Here is a 14,998-nt window from a genome sequence, read left to right as displayed (position 1 = left end):
AGGAGATGAGGCTGGCCCGGGGTCAGAAGCGTTCTGATTCCGAAGTAGCAGCTCCTTGCATCTTATGACATCGCTGTCACCTGCTTTAGGAACAGAGAAGTGGGACAGTGGACAAATACCTCATGGCAGTTATGGCTTTCACCCCAGCCCCTGCCTGGGGACCCAGAAGAAGGAGGTGAGATGTGGCTTGTGGTACGACGGTGCCCTGCTCTCTGCTTCCCGCCAGGCCGACTCTAATCCTGGTTGATCAGATCCTCACATGCCACTTTTTCCCCTTGGCCTTGGGCAGGTGCTTGTCTCCTCATCCAATAACATCTACTCCAAGATGGTTGCAAGGATTAAAGGAAATAACATATCTGAAGCATGCAGCACATTGCCACCTTACTCTCTCCTTCCCTTCTAACACTCATCTCCACTGTTCTTGTTTCAAATGTTCCTTCTCAAAAAAAATCTAAAGAATTGGCTGGTATGACTATGCCTGTGAAGGTTAATTTTATGTGTCAACTTGACTGGGCTAAATGATGCCCAGAGAGCTGGTAAAACATTATTTTTGGGGTGTGTCTCTGAGGGTCTTTCTGGAAGAGACTGGCATTTGAACGGGTAGACTGAGTAGAGAAGATCACCCTCATCAATGCCCATGGGCACCATCCAACCTATTGTGGGCCTGAACAGAACAGGAGGCGGAGGAAGGGTGAATTTGCTCTCTTTTTGAGCTGGGACATCCATCTTCTCCTGCCTTTGAACATCGAACATCTGAACTCTTGATTCTCAGGCGTTCGGGTTCAGACTGAATTACACCACCAGCTTTCCTGGGTCTTCAGCTTGCAGATGGCAGATCGTGGGACGCCTCGCCCTCCATAATCCTGTGAGCCAATTCCTATGATATAGATGTACATTATACAAATATGAATATATGAAAGATATAAAAATATATTTAAAATACAAAGTATATATTTATTACATAAATATATTATTAATATATAATATGTATTTTTGTATAATATATAATATAAAAACATATTTTAAATCTACATAAATATAAGTATAAATATAAATTTTGTATAGATATTCTATTGGTTCTATTTCTCTGGAGAACTCTAACTAAAAATGCCATAACCTGGGCTTTATTCAACTACCATGTAAGAGCCGTCGTGCTAGGGGGTCTTTGCATTAGAAACATGATGCCACCAGCTCCTTGAGCCGGAAGATGCGAGCAAGACTGGACCGAGTTCTCATACAACTCTGTGCGCACCTGCTGTTCCGTTTGCTGGGGATGCAGAATTCTTCTGTGGGACATTATATTATACATTTCCAAGTTCAGGTTTTGTGTGTCTCCCCCGTGGATTGTAAGCTCATTGAGGGGCGGGGCTTTGATTCACCACTGTACTCCTGGTGCCTGGAATAGTGCCTGGCTCCGAGGAAGCACTCAATAATTCTTCCATGAATGAATGATAATAGCTAATATTCATTAGGCAGTTACTATGTGCCAGACACTGTTCTAAGTACTTTACATTTATTAGACTCACTCACTTGTTGCGATAGTTCCAAGCTATATCATTGGCCTCATTTCATAGATATGTTAAGTAACTTGCCCACATTCTGACTTGGTGTAAGGGGCAGAACGGAATCTTACCAAGACAGTGTGATTCTATAGCCCAAGCTCTTAGCCACTGTGCTAGTGTGGTCCTTGGACCAGCAGCAGCAGCAGCCCCTGGGACATTTATTAGACATGTTAATTATTCTTCTCCCTACCCCAAACCCCTTGAATCTGAAACTCTGGGGGTGGGCCCAGCCATCTGTGTTCTAACAAGCCCTGCAGGGGATTCTGATGCGCTCAAGTTGGAGAACCACTGCCCTACCCTCTCCTGCTTCTCAGTCCTTGAGCTCCACATGACTTCACTTTCTAAGAAAAAAGGATGCTCACATGCATATTCTGGAAAAACAAAGGTGTCCTTTAAAATGACATTTGTATGGGTGTGGTTTTATTTGTTTCTGTTTTTGCTATTAATTGACGGTATAGTCCTTTGGGTAAGTTACTTAATATCTCTTTGGACCTCAGTATTGGCATTTCTAAAATGGGCAGGGGTAGGGGGCTGGACTAGAGGGAGGGATGACATTAAAAGCACTTGAGGATTTTAAAAAATTCCAATGCCAGAAGTCCAGCCAAACCAATTACATTTGGCCTCTAGGGTGGGACTGGGAATTGGCGTTTTAAAAAGCTTCTCAAGTGATTCTAACATTCCGCGAAAGCTGTACTGCCCTAGACTAAGCCAATCACAGCAACCCTAGTCCCCTGATTGGCTTAAAGGGTGAGCATGTGACCCAGTTCTGCCCAATGAGATGTAAGGGGAAGTAGGGGTGGGAGGGAAGGTGCCTCTGGGATACTTTTCTCATTACTTTGCTGATCCTTGTGCTAGATGGTCTTTAGCTTCTCTCCAGCTGCCATAATTCTATCACTTTAAAGAGACAGAGAGAACGTCTGCAGTTACAAGCGCACATGTCTCTGAGTAGCCTGGAAGTTAACATATAAAGGAAGAGGGTTCGGTGGAAATTATGCCCTGCCTCAAGGGGGCGGAGTTTGTAGGTGGCAGATTTAAGCGGAAAAGGAATGTAGCAACAAAATATTAGCTAACTCATAATCAATAGGCAAGCTGGAGAACCCGGCTTGGAAAATGGGACAAAGACATGCCGTGGAACTGAATCCATGGTCAGAAGTACTCCATGGAAACAAGCCAGCAGGGAAACTGCTGCCGCTGTGACCGACCTTGGGTTGCTACTGAAAGCACTGGCCATGGAAACTGGACGTTGCTTTCATCATTTCTACCGCCAGAAAGAGTTCACCAATTCTCTCCTGTACTGGATTCTTCCTAAAACTAGCGCCCCATTAAAAGTCTGGGGAGACGTGCCGAATTGGCCAAGCCTGGGTCGCATGCTAGTGAGTATCTCATCTATAGCTTGAATGGTGGGAAATGACATCTTCCTCCCATCAAAACTTGTGAACCGGGGGCATCCCTGAACATGGCACCGGGGTTCAGATCCTGGCGCCGGAAGGATCACAAAGGACCGCTACAACAGTATTCAATCATAAGGGACAGCAGCCAAATGTGGCCAGATCTTCTGATTTCTCAAGACAAACCAGAAATTTGAATTTTTGTGTGAAATTCCTGTATGTTAAACAATGGCAACTAATAAAAAAAAACTGCTGGCCAAGCAAAACCACTGTGGGACCACTTTCTGACTTGATTTTTCAAGGACAAATCATCAGGCAAAAAGATGTAATAATTCCGTCTTATCCTCATCTTCTGCCTGGATTTTAGCCCTTCTGGAGGATTAAGGACAAATCAAGCTGGTATCGCCTTGTGACTTGTGACATTGATGAGCACAGGCACAAACTTTTCTTATATAATCAGAACCAGATTTGGAAATGCTTTAATAAAACATCGGGTCCTGAAGATGGCAGGATCAGAGGTTACAGGCAAAATTACTAACAAAAGGCATTTGCTCTTAAAATTGAATTAGGGAAAGGGAGCCCTGGATTTTATGACTCTCAGCTTTGGAACAAACTTGGCTTTGGACACGGCACTTACTGCCTTAGTTTATTTTTAAGACTTGTTCTTATGAGAGAATGGATGTGAGGCTATCTTTGGAAGATGCTGGCAGGAGAAAATCAAACTGGGTCTTTCTCCTGAATGTGTTGATACTGGTGAAATCATGTTTAAATGAAGAGCAAGGACTTGAAGGAGGAAAAAAAAATCTCAAAGGGCAGTTTGAAGTGGGTGTTTGAGGGGAAGGGCCATCTTCTCTGACAGCCACAGCAAAATCATTGACTGATAAGGAAGTTCAATCTTTTGAGGCACTTGTCCCCTTCAACGACTTTCTCTTGTCAGAAGCCCCAAAAATGCCCCACGTTAGGGCTTAGGGAAATCCACTCATCATCCCCTCACATTTGTTGATGAAATAACTCACAAATGGTTACTTATCGATTCTTGAATCTGATTCTCTTTAAGTTTCAGATTGAAAGCCTAGCTCAATTGAATTGGCTCCATGACACTTGGGCTCGAAAAATTTCACATCTTCATTTTTCTAAATTAAATATATCTGGCTCAAGGTCCTCCACCGTTCCTTCTTCAAGCCAAGATAGTTTGGAAACTCATCCAATGGGGTTGGCAGTTGGGTTCCTTCCCTTCTGTAGGGTCATTCAAGAAGCCTAAACGCTTGTGGGGAAATAGGCCAGAAAACTTGGGGAAGGGCTTTTAGTCTTCAGTTCTTTCTGTATCTGTGGGAGAAGATGCACTTTGTCCAGACTGAAATGATCCCTGTGAAGATGGGCAACTCTGTTGATAATAGTGTCTTTCTCCTCAGTGTATAACTCAGACACCCAGAAATGTTGTCATTGCTCTCAGTGCCACAAAGCTTGAGGTCCCCTCCATCCAAGTTCTTCTTCCACCTACTCCTCCTCACCCCTACTACTCAAAGTGACGTCCAGGGTCCAATAGTTTCAACACTACTTGGGACCTTGTTAGAAACGCAGAGTCTCTGGACCCACTCCAGACCTACTGAATCAGAATTGCATTTTAACAAGGTCTCCAGGCAATTTGTGTGCACATTGCTGTTGATAAGCCCTAGATACTACATGATGTATCTCTACCCCGCCATCTTGCTCCTCACTGCTGTTCTGCATCTCTGGTGTGCAATTCTTGAGGGAGCTGGGCCTCTCAACACTCCCACCTCCTCCCCTCTAAGGGCCCAGCCTTGTGATAGTTCAACTCCAAGTCCCAAAGGTGCTGGGCATCCAGCTCCCCTGAGCCAGGCAAACCCAACACCCCAGGACTCTGAGGCTAAATTGCTTGGGGGGAATAAAACCCCTTAGTCTTTCCTGAGGAGTCTACAGCAGAAAATAAGTCTAGTTAATTTCTCAATCACATTCTTCTGTCACATTAATAATAGGCCCTCCAGGCTGGTAAAATTAAAAAAAAATATTTCTTCTTCTACAATCTTTCCTGATTCTGTCTACTTTGAGTCCAGCATAATTGCCCTGGGCTAGAATCTCTAGGGTCATCGTGATTAAAAAAAGAGAAAAAGGTGTTAATAAGGAGGTGATGAAGTGTGGTTACATTATCCTGGCTCTGTCTGGCATTGGTCCAGCCATGGGCCACACTGCCTTGGGGTTTGTGAGACTGAAAATGCAGAGGTGAAAAAGCAGTTGGGTGTGTACCTGTTGTATAACTGTGTGCAGAACAAGGACACTGTTTACCTCGCCCCCCTCATCGTAGTAGTGACCCTGAGGGATGTAAGGAAGTGAGAAATAGATCTTAATATTGGCAAAAGACTGTAGATTCAATTCGAGGATGAATAGTAATAAGAAAATGCAAATTACTATCATTATTTATGTGGCATGGCAGAGTTACACAACACTTTATTATACAGTAGATGCTACACAAAGAACAGCTATTTATAGACATTTCATCCCATTCCTCCAATCCCCCTAAACTCCTCTTTCAAAGCATTTGGCCCAAGTTCAATGGTAATGTGATAAAAAATATGTATATTTTATTTTTTATCTATTTATTTTTAAAGATTTTATTTATTTATTTATTTTTCCTTTTTCTCCCCAAAGCCCCCCAGTACATGGTTGTATATTCTTCATTGTGGGCCCTTCTAGTTGTGGCATGTGGGACGCTGCCTCAGCGTGGTTTGATGAGCAGTGCCATGTCCGCGTCCAGGATTCGAACCAACAAAATACTGGGCTGCCTGCAGTGGAGTGCGCGAACTTAACCACTCAGCTACGGGGCCAGCCCCCAAAATATGTATATTTTAAATAAAAGTACTGCTGAAAAGTAAAGCAAGAGAGTAGTACAGAAAATTGAAGAGCCAAGGATGCCCCAAGTCAAAATGGAGGAGAATTTTTAAATTTGAGGATATTTTAAATGTTTCAAAGATATAGATGGTCAAAAAATATTTTTATAAAGTCTTTCAACTTAAGAGAAATTGTATTTTTTAATCCTACTTTTTTTAATTGAGGTCATACTAGTTTATAACATTCTGAAATTTCATTTGTACAATATTACTTGTCAGTCATGATACATATGTGCCCCTCCACCCCTTCTGCTCACCCCCAAGCCTCTTCCCTTCTGGTAACCACTAAACTGTTAAGAGAAAGTGTATTTTTTTAAAAGGGATTCACCTTAGAATTAAATTCCAAACTGAAGAGTTGGCAGATGTTCAGGAAATTAAAATATCTGGCATATTCATTAATATGAAGATTGTTCATTAATATGAAGATTGCTCATTAATATGAAGATTGGACAAGACACAGGAACTTCTGTCTTGAAAAAGTTTTGAAATTTAACGGCCATTTAAAGTACAGCTTTAAAAAAAATTTAACAAAAGCAAATTTCTTTCTTAAAGAGGTATCTAATTAAAGTTTCCTGAGTCTCATAGGAGTAAGTTATCTTATATCCTCTGCTTTCATTGTTTTCTTAATTTAAAGGGTATTGGACAAAAACAACATATTCAACATGTCATATCTTGGCACATGTCAACCGGAACTGGCTTGTTCAATATGGGTTATCTTCAGTTTGTGCCAATTAATTAACTTGAAATGTCTTCTTAATGCTAAATTCAAATAAGTTCTTGGTTTTGATACAACTTCTAATTTTCTTCTGTTGCTCAGGTGATTTGAAATTATAATTGAGAATAAATTTTGCAAAATTAACACATAAAAGGGCATCACTGGAAACGTTTTCCATTGCATAATTCAAAATGCCATGGAAGTGGTTGGCGTATTTGGATAGTCATGGAACTTAATTCCATACGTACATATTTCAAAATTACCCATCTGCTTAACACCAGGGAGGGTTTCAATGATAAGATCTTGGTGTACCCGGTTGTGGAGAACTTGCTGTGATAAAATTTGCAAAATCAAAATCATGTTATTTCTTTAAAAACAATTAGTGGGATTAGAAAGTTATTCTAAGCCTGCAATATGGTATTATCAGAACAAGAAAACAGACAATTCATTCATGTCTCCCCACACTCCTAAGTGACAACGAGGGAGAAGACACACAGAGTCATGAACTAAAGGTCATCCCCCAGATCCTAAGCACTAGGTGAATTTAGCTTAAGCTTTAATGTTACTAAAGTGAGACGGCACCTTCTCACTTGAAATTTAAGTGCTGAAAAATAACAGTGACCTTCAAACTGCCCTAAATATATACTTCGACATCTTTAGTCCAGTACTAGAAACTCTCCTGATACTAGTACTAAACTAAAGTTAATAAACTTCCCCCTTTGGTTTGTTGCAACTTGATAGAACAGGTGCCATTTCTTTATTTGGGTAAACAGACTGCGGTAGGTTGTCTGCAAAGATGGCCGCCAACAATTCCTCTCAGCCCTGTAGGCGCTTGCAGCTCCTCCCCTCAAGAGGTGGAGTCTATTTCCTCACTCCTTGAAGGCTGGCCTTTGACTTGCTTTGACCAACACACAGTGTGGTGGAAACTCTATTCCGGGACTTCCAAGCTGAGGCCTGGAAGTTTCCACTTTTAACGAGAGTGGATACCGTCTTCCCTATCCAGAAGCCCAGGCTATCCTGCTGGAGAAAGAGGCCAAAGGAGGGGACTGCAGGAACTCAGCTGGACCCAGACATCAGGGAGTCCAGCCAATGCCACAAGAAAAGAGGCCCAGCTGTCCTATGCACTCCCCAGTCATCCAAGCCATTCCAGCTGAAGAGCCAGCCCTGTGAGGAGGTCATCTCCGATCCTCCAGCCTCACGTGAAGCCACCCCAGCCAACACCACGTGGAACACAGATGAACTGCCCCTGTGACCCTGCTGGAGTTCCTGATCCACAGACTCAGGAGCAAATAAAACGATCGTCACTTTAAGCCATTAGATTTAGGTGTGGTCTGTTATGCTGCAGTAGATAACTGATACCGTGACAATTTTCTCCATCTTTAAAACGGAGATTTACTAATTCTTAAAACTTTTTGGAGGTTGATAGGAAAAACCAGGTAGAATATTCATTAATCAAAGCTGACATAACTAAGGGAATTTTTAAAAAGTCCTTTTGAAAAAGCTTTGTGGCTGTGCTTATAAACTTTCTTAGTTGCTGATGTTTCTGTCATGGGGAGTGATTTATTTATAAGTTGGTTAATGTGTAACCTTGCCTGTAGCAATGACAAAAGTAGTTCCTTCAATACTTGTCTGATTTTCACTTGGTATTGTGTAAATGAGAAATTCTGAGAAAGCTGTAAGGATGAACAGTATTACAAACAGGACCCTCTCCTATAGCATTCCTGGGCTGCAAATGTTGTCTGTATAAAGTGCATTTGATATGCTTATGTATCAATAGAAATATTTATATAAATATATTTCTGGACCTAAGACCTAAAGAAATGCATCTAGGTCTAAAAAAAAGCTTTAAGCAATTTAGAATTTTCATTCAAATTCTAAATATGCCTTGCGTTACTAGGACTAAAACTTTAAGACTTAGCCACCCAGGGTCGCCCAGTTTGCCAGCCTTTGACAGTGTTATGTATGGAAACATTGCTTGCAGTTTTGTCAACCTCAAGACTTTTTTATCTGCAAGATTGAAATAGATTTTTTTTTAAAGACAAGAGCATTTAAATTAGCAGGTGACATATAGATCAAATATTAGTTAAATTTAGTGCCTGTTCACAAGAAAATTACACAAAAGGATAGTTAGGAAAGGAGAATAAAAAGAACCAGTAATGAGAGCCAAATACTAAGGGAAAAAAAGAGTAGTTTATACATGAGAAATTATTAGCATAAGGCGTTTTGTTCTGTAATGTAACTGTTGTAAATGTAAGATAAGAGAATAGGAGAAAAGTGGTAAATGTACAGAAAATAAGAGGAGACCAAAGTGACTTTAAAAAACAGATTCATGTACACAGAATGAGGGAAAGATTCAACAACTAGTCTCCTGGATTTCCATTTTGGCAATATTTTGGATTAGATAATCTAAAAACTTTCCCACATTTAATAGTCATCTGTCTAACGCTGGATAAAATATAACCATGCCAGGAAATGGGAATGACCCTCAGGAGTCAGAGAAAGAGAGTGTGAAAGGATGGTCTGTGGGAGCAGGGGAGGAGTTCGGGTTGTCAAGGTCCCAAAGGACAGGGAGGAAAGCCGTGGGGGAATTAGAACTGTGGCCTCCATACAAACGAGGACTGTCAAAGAGCTACACCCTTAGGGAAGGGGGTGGAGGGACTAGAAAAATCTGTCCAGCCAGCACAGGGAGATAATATGCTTGTCTGTCTTATTCTGGGCCCTGGGTGGGAAAGAAATACCCCCTTTGAATTTGTCGTAACAAGACCATACTCATAGGTTTGGGGTTCAAATTTACACCATGGGGAAACCCCAAGCCAAGAAATGAGCTAAACCTAGTCTCTGAAAGGACAAACCTTCAGCCTAGATGTATCGGATTCCCACAAATAAAGATCTACTCCTTCAAAATTACAAAACACACAAAGAACAATCCACCATTGGCAAGAGACAATGGCAACAATACGCAACAAGCTCAAATCCTAATTGATAATTAGATTATTAAAGAATCGATTTAAAATAAGGTGGTTTTACAATGATTAAAGCCACAGATAAATTAATAAACACGAGAAAAGAACAGCTCTTAAAATAGATAAGGTACTTTTGAAAAAGAAACTAGGACGCCTTTATTTTGGTAAGCGATTTTTCTCTTTTTTATCGTTGTCAGTGGAACCAAATATTCAACATGAGACTGCACCTACGCGTTTGTGTATTAACTAGAAGCAGTGAAATTTCCCCATGAGTCATTCATTATCACTCATTCAGCAAACACTTACTGACTCCTGCAATGTGCCTCCAACTGTGCTATGCCCTGGGGGTACAGCAGGTAAAAGAGACAGGCCCTCCAGTGACAGACAGACAGACATTATTAATTACTAGCACAAGGCAGGTACCCAGGTAAGGAAAGTAAAGGAAGACCCAGGCTGGGGGATGCTGAGGAGGACCCTAAGGAAGTCGTGTTTCAGCGAGACTTGAAGATGAGTAGAATTTAGCCTGGTGATGAGGGAGTAGAGAAAGCTGTCTAGGCGGAGAATAGAGGACACTGCAAGGCCTGCATTCTGGACAGGCTGATGCATTCGAGAGTCTGCAAAAAGACCACTAAGGCAGAATGAAGAATGCCACTGCGGGTGTGGGATGTGTGTAGACAGTCACCACACACGGCTGAATAGCTCTCAGGGTCAGATTCTGAAAACCCTGGTATGCCAGGCCAAGAGGGTCAGATTTGGACTTATCCTGCAGGCAGTGGGGAAATTGGGGAGAGGCGAGATCATGAAACTTATGCTTTGGAAAGGTCATTCTGAGGACAAGGTCCCAGATGGTTTAGTAAAAGGTAGGCCTGTCACTCCTTAGGCTTGTTGTAACCAAGACTTGAGCTGCAGAAGGAAGTTCCAATCCTGCCAGTTTTGGGGGGAAATCCTTCAAACACTTTTGCTGAGCCTCAATAGGGGAATGAAACAGTTAACAGGAAGCAAGCTTGCAATATATCCACTGTGCATTCCTAACTGGAAAACCAAGCACAGGAATAATACATAGAACATGCACCTATTCTTAAAAAATAGAAACAAAACCTAAAATCACCCCTGTTTGTGTGTGTGCTCATAGTAAAAATAGATATTAACGTAAAAAAAATCTGAAAGAGCTTCCAGCCTCATCTTCTTGTTCTCCAGGTCCCTGTTATGGATAGCTGGGGGAAATAATAACAGAGATACTTCTTGTTTTCAAATTCATTGCTGATTGTCCAAAGGGAGGAAAAAGGAGAAAAATTTGAAATTACTCCAAGGTCATAATCATGACCCTCACTGGAAATTGAGCTTCTGGAAGTAAACCACATGTTTTATTCATCTTTGAATTTCTCTAGTCTCAGGCACATAAATGCCCAATAAAAGCCTATTAGATTTGAGAATGAGAATATGGGAATTTGGGGATGCCCTAAAGGGTGTGGGGAAACTGGCCGGAGATTACTTTTTGGGGAGTTAAATTGAACACATATTTATTGAGCCTCTGTTGTGTGTCACCCCGAGCTGGCACGTAAGGTGAGAGGAGGTGGTCGTGTTTAGCAGCCTAAAGACCTAACCTCAGCAACAAGCAAAGGAGAATGAGAGAGTCGTGGTTGAGGGCACCAGCTTTGAGTCAGGCAGACCAGGGTTTGAATTCAGACTCTTCCACTCACCAGCTGTTTGACCAAAGGCAAATGGCTTAACCTCTTTGGGCCTCAAGTTCCTCACCTGCAAAATATTGATTACGAAAATAGTAGCTACCTCAGAGGATTGTTGAGAGAAGTGAGATATTCATATCGAGCACTTAGCACAGTGTCTGGGACAGAGTAAGCTCTCAATACACAGGAGATATTATTGTAAACAAATACAGGGGTCAAATTCAGTGTATCTGGTTGGTGCTATTCTTACCAGCTACTCTAGAGCATCTTTTTGGTGGGGAGAATAATGGCCCCCCAAAGAAGTCCATATCCTGATCCTTGGGATCTGTGAATGTGTTACCTTACATGGCACAAGGGACTTCGCAGATGTGGTTAAATTAAGGATCTTGAGATACTATGCTGGTTTGTCCACTGGGCCCAGTGTAATCGCAAAGGTTCTTGTAAGTGAAAGAGGGAGGCAGGGAAGAGTCAGAGAAAGATGTGACAGTGGAAGCAGAGGTCGGAATGATGTGATTACTAGCTGGGGATCACGAGCGAAGAATTGTCGGCAGCCTGTAGAAGGTGGACAAGGCAAAGAAATGAACTCTCTCCTAGAGCCAACACCTAGGCTTCAGTCCAGCGGGACGATTTTGCACTTCTGACCTCCAGAGTTGTAAGATAATAAATGTGTGTTGTTTTAAGCTACTGTGTGTGTGCTAATTTGTTACAGCAACCATAGGAGACTCATACAGTCATGATGGACATGGAGACGGGCTGCCCAGACCCTAGTCAAGGAAGGACCTGCCGTCCAGCTGCTGGGAGCATGATCAGGAGACAGTGCTGTCAGCTCCTTCAGGGTGGGCCTCAGCTGCAAAGAGCTGCCTCACGCAAGGTCATGTCCTTCATGGGGCAGCTCATATCTAGTGACTGAGGCAGGCGGGATGGGGGATGGGATGGGATGGGGCTGGTTGGATATACACGGCGTGCTACTTTGGCCCGACTCAGACACCTCCAGCAGGCGAGCATTGGTGCAGAGCTTCCTGTCGGGTTGGCGGAGGCTTTGCTGGGCTTGCGTCAGAGTTGGACTTTTTCCTTTGCCCAATTCTGCTTTGTTTAGGCAAAACCCAGTTCTCCCTCTGTGTTTCTCCTTTATTGTCACATTCACAACACTTCTGACACCAGATGTGGGGCGGTTTTTCCCCACACCAAGTAATTCTGTGACACCAGCTGGGTGCCCTACAATTTAACTCAACTCTGACACTATCTATCTGGTAGATCCCACATCAGATCCCACAGGTTAAGGGCTTAGCCCCACCAGACCGTCCCCACCCCCACTGCAGATGCCAATCATAAGTTCAGGTTGTCACCTGTACTTCTGACTGATTGGCTATAAATCAGAGGTTCCCAGGACCCTCTCTTCGGGTTCAATTAATTTGCTGGAGTGACTCACAGAACTCAGGAAAACACTTACTTACATTTACCACTTTATTGAAGGATATGATAAAGGATGCAGATAAAGAGACACACAGGGCAAGGTCTGGGAGGATCCTGAGTGCAGGAGCTTCTGTCCCTGTGGAGTTGAGGTGTGCTACCCTCCCAGTATGTGGATTATGTTCACCCACCTGGAAGCTATCCAAATGCCATAGGATTGGGATTTTTCTGGAGGCTTTCTCATGTAAGCATGATCAATCATTAACTCCATTTCTAGCCCCTCTCCCCTCTCTAGAGAATGGGGGGTGGGGCTGAAAATTCCAAACTGCTAATCATGCCTTGATCTTTCTGGTGACCAGCCCCCATTCTGGAACCATCCAGGAGCCCGTCCAGAGTCACCTCACTAGAACAAAAGATGTTCCTAGTGCTCTTATCACTTAGGAATTTACAAGAGTTTCAGGAGCCCTGTGTCCAAAGCCAGGGAGAGAGACCAATATACATATTTTCTATTATCTCACGTGCTTCTTCCCTCTTCCTTTCACAGGTCTTGAATCCTAACTCTTGTACTGCAAACTCTATCTCAGCATGCTTCCTCTGGAAAAACCCACCTCCAGCAGAAATCCATCTGAGAGGGAAGGACAGTGCTTCTGCGATTGTAGACAGCTATTTAAGTGTCCAAGTTTTTAAAGACTTTTAAATTTCTTTAAAAATAGAGAATACTAGTATTGCATCCCTAATCCTTTCACCAGTACCTTTCATCAGTCTTCTATCCTTTTCTTTAAAATAAAGTAAAATAGAAACAAAAGCAAGAATCTGTGACGTGTGGGGATCACATATCCTGCCCATTTTTTAAAGCTTTTTCTGCAAATAGGAAAGCTGAGTCTAACTGCATCGGTAACTATATGTGAGCAGGAAGCAATTCACCTTGTTTAGGGATCAGCCAAGTTGAGCTAAGGAGTAGAAAGCTCATAGGAGAGTATAAAGGTTGTCTTCTCAGACAAAGAGAAAAGAGGACACAAAAATGCATCCTTTGGAGAGCTCGCCATCTCTCTATTTGCATGGATATTTGGTTACATGATTCAAGACATTTGAGTTTTGTTTAATAAATCCTTGTGAAATCTCTAATTAAAAATAGCACATTGGATCAACAACTACAGTAAAGTTGCGGGGTACAAAGTCAACTTACAAAAAGCAGTGGTATTTCTATATGCCAATAACAAACCAACAGAATGAGAACTCAAAAATACAATCCCATTTACAATATCAACAAAAAGAATAAAATATCTAGGAATAAATTTGTGAGGAAGTGAAAGACTCATACAGTGAAAACTATAAGACATTACTGAAAGAAATTGATAATGACATAAAGAAATGGAAAGACCTTCCATGCACACGGATTGGAAGAATAAACATAGTTAAGATGTCCATACTACCTAAAGCAATCTATAGATTCAATGCAATCCCAATCAGAATCCCAATGACATTCTTCATGGAAATAGAATGAAGACTCTTAAAATTCATATGGAGCAACAAAAGACCCCGAATAGCCAAAGCAATCCTGAGAAAGAAGAACAAAGCTGGTGGCATTGCAATCTCTGACTTCAAAATAGATTACAAAGCTATAGTAATCAAAACAGCATGAAATGTACAAAAACAGGCACACAGATCAATGGAACAGAACTGAAAGCCCAGAAATAAAATGACACATCTGCAGACAGCTAATCTTCGACAAAGGAGCCAAGAACATACAATGGAGAAAGGAAAGTCTCTTCAATAAATGGTGCTGGGAAAACTGGTCAGCCACATGCAAAAGAATGAAAGTAGACCATTATCTTTCACCAAACGCAAAAATTAACTCAAAATGGATTAAAGACTTGAAGGTAAGACCTGAAACCATAAAACTTCTTGAGGAAAATATAGACAGTACACTCTTTGACATCAGACTTAAAAGGATCTTTTTGAATACCATGTCTACTCGGATAAGGGAAACAAAAGAAAAAATAAACAAGTGGGACTTCATCAGGCTAAACAGCTTCTGGAAGGCAAAGGAAGCCAGGATCAAAATGAAAAAACAACCCACCAACTGGGAGAAAATATTTGCAAATCATATATCTAACAAAGGGTTAACCTCCATAATATATAAAGAACTCACACAACTGAACTACAAAAAAACAAACAACCCAATCAAAAAGTGGGCAGAGGATATGAATGGACATTTTTCCAAAGAAGATATACAGATGGCCAACAGGCACATGAAAAGATGCTCAACATCACTAATCGTCAGGGAAATGCAAATCAAAACTACACTTACATATCACCTTATGCCTATTAGAATGGCTACAATCACCAAGACAAAAAATAATAAATGT

The sequence above is a fragment of the Equus quagga genome, chromosome 15, assembly GCF_021613505.1.
Source record: "Equus quagga isolate Etosha38 chromosome 15, UCLA_HA_Equagga_1.0, whole genome shotgun sequence".
Lineage (NCBI taxonomy): Eukaryota > Metazoa > Chordata > Mammalia > Perissodactyla > Equidae > Equus > Equus quagga.
Note: the sequence above shows the minus strand (reverse complement) of the source record.